This window comes from Silene latifolia, chromosome 1, assembly GCF_048544455.1.
Source record: "Silene latifolia isolate original U9 population chromosome 1, ASM4854445v1, whole genome shotgun sequence".
Taxonomy (NCBI): domain Eukaryota; kingdom Viridiplantae; phylum Streptophyta; class Magnoliopsida; order Caryophyllales; family Caryophyllaceae; genus Silene; species Silene latifolia.
Window position 1 is genome coordinate 153,205,665 of NC_133526.1, and position 2,843 is coordinate 153,208,507.

A 2,843-nucleotide genomic window follows, 5' to 3' on the forward strand; every position below is an offset into this window, starting at 1 on the left:
TCCCCAGCAGCTTGTAATTCCAACTTGTCGAACCTAGCATTCATGGTCTCCAGCTGAGCTAAAACCTGCTTATCAACTGCATGAACTCTCCTAATCCCATCCCTCAGGTTACCATATTCAGCACTGTGATTCGCCATCTCTTCAATAAGGGACCATCCCTTATCATCATCTGTATTCTCCTGAAATCTTCTACTAGATGCCGCATCAAGTATGGCTCTCTGGTCGTCATATAACCCATTGTAGAACTGATTAGCTAGAAACCATGGGTCAAAACCATGGTGAGGGATAGACCACACCAACTTCTTGAATCGTGACCATGCTTCATAGAAACTTTCATCGGGAGCATGTCTGAAACTAGTAATCTTGGCCCTCAGCAAATTGGTGCGTTGTGGAGGGAAATATCTCTTGTAAAATGCAAGAGCAAGAGACTCCCAATCCAGAACCCTAGCAGCTGTGCGGTCCAAGTCGATCGACCACTCCTGGTGAATCAAATAAAGAGAAAGGAAATAGAACTTCCTTAATCTTGTCCTGAGTTACCCCCTTAGTGGCGGGGATAGTAGAACAGTAATCGGTAAAGGTCTCCATATGCTTCCTCGGATCTTCACCTGCCACACCTCTATAGATATTCCTCTCCACCAGATTGATATAAGAAGGACGAATATCGAATGTATTACCATCCTCAGTCTGGAGATTGAAACCCTTCGGAATAGAGGATGCTTTAGGCACTGAATGACTGGAAAGCTTTGGCATCTTTACTGTAGAAATCGGATTGTCTTCCGCGAAAAGAGAATGATCTAGCTCTGGCTCGAAAGTACTCAAGTCTTCCTTTCGTGATTTCCTTAGCAGACGGAGTCTATGCTTGAATAATCTCTCCTGTTCAATCACCAAACTAATTCAAACCTGTCTGACCTGGGCATAAACAACACTGAAAGAAAATAATAAGAATGGCCTCAAGGAATAGAAATTCCCTGAGACGGATAAAATAAATGGAACGAAAACAAATAGGGCAATTGCCTCCCCGACAATGGCGCCAAAATTTGACACGTCTGTCGTATACCTGTCAAAAATAAACTAACTCAACCAACTATATAGCTAGGGAAGTCTGGTCGATCTCCGCAGGGAGGCAAGATATTTGTAGAAGTCCGTCTATTTGGTCACAAATGGGGGGGGGGGGGTGTTTGATTTGTTATCTAAACTACGAGATTCAAAGGAAAGAGGAATAAAGGGTAAGAGCAATGAAAGCAGAGAAAAAGGATAAAACTATCAGATAGAGAGGGACATGTCAGGATTTCGGTTCACTACGGTAGTCCAGTGACTCAGCTGTAAATGACTCAGACGAATTAATGTAAGACGGATGTTGAAAGGTCCTTTCGATCCACTTTCTATCCTAAAATACCACTAACTTAACTTTCATTCTCGTCAGGATAGTCTACTGTTCATAGCAAGCCTATTTAGTCCAATCTTTCGATCTAGGATTAATTTTAGCCAGATTAAAGGTTAACTCAGAAGTGTGCACTCAACTAAGTTGAATAAATACAGTTAAATTGCTATGGTGACAGAGTCTCGTAATTATTTCATCTGTTTCATTTACTACATCGTCACAATCCTACCGCAAATCCCCTAATCCCAACATGAAAGGGGTTTAGCTACTCATGTCGCTAATTAAACTAACAGCAGATAAAATTCCAAAGAAGAAACATAATGAAATAAACAATAAATTGCATAAAAGTAAATTAGGGCAGAAGAATAAATGTAACGAAACGAAGAATTAAAGCAACAAGAGATTAATTATTAATAAGAGAAGAGAAAGAATTACAATCGATGCAAATCCGGCGTAAAGAACACAAAATCCAAGCGAAAGTAATCCCGAAATAAAGTTACAGTAGAGAGGAATGAAGTACGCAGTAAAAGTTTGATAATTGAAAAGTAGATAAAAGATCCGATGCTAATAACCTAGTTAACGTCGGTTTAAATAGTAAAGTACTTAAGTTTTGCGAAATTAAACAACACACGGGCTGTTTAAAGCCCATAATCAGCGAAACCACTCGATCGAGTAGAAAGTTACTCGATCGAGTAACTGGTCTTTCTGCAGGCTAAGGATCGAGTGGAAAACCACTCGATCAACCAATCTGGGACGTAAAAATCACTCGATCGAGTGATTAAACTGCTCAATCGAGTTCTTGGTCTTCATTTCAGCTCAAGTCCGCGCCTAAATGCCTCGTAATCCGTGTCATGACGTTTTCAAGTGCAGTATCTCACTCTGGAAATATCCCATGTCCTCTAAATGCATGCAAAAAGGACGAAAAAGAGTACGATTCCACTACTTTCGCGTTCATTTCTACAAAATGGACAAAACGAACCAAAGTAGCCAATTCAGGGCAAAATACCATAAAAACAGTATAAAAATGCATAGAAATGTGTGCTGAAATAGGCTAAAAAGACTATATATTATGCACGTATCACTATCCCTGTGGATACGATCCCGACTTCCCTAGCTATATTAGTTAGAGATCAGTTGGTTATCTTTGGTAGGCATACGATTAGCTTGTCATTAATCCGCCACTTCTCATCACCATTAACATTAAGAAAAGCACCAAGTTTTTCAACCTCCAATTTCCTCACCGAGTGAGGCTCATTCCTACCAAAGAAAGTCCATCCCATAAACCTTTGCCAAATGCGAAATTCGGGATAGTGAATGTATTGATGCAAGACATGGTCCTAATCAACCAAAGGCAAATGGGAAATGGATTGCCATGTGATTTTGGGGTTGTAATACTCGAGAGACTCAGTATGCAACTTTTCATGCTTCAATTGAAAAATATCAGTAAATTCACCAAGATACA

The 2,843-nt window shown here is 40.1% G+C and overlaps 1 non-coding gene across 1 annotated transcript; it reads left to right on the forward strand.

Annotated features, from left to right (window-relative positions):
• The first annotated feature begins 270 nt into the window (after positions 1-270).
• LOC141620809 (small nucleolar RNA R71) lies at positions 271-377 on the forward strand. Its single transcript, XR_012532044.1, has one exon. It is a non-coding gene; the product is annotated as a small nucleolar RNA R71 (small nucleolar RNA).
• Positions 378-2,843: the final 2,466 nt, after the last annotated feature.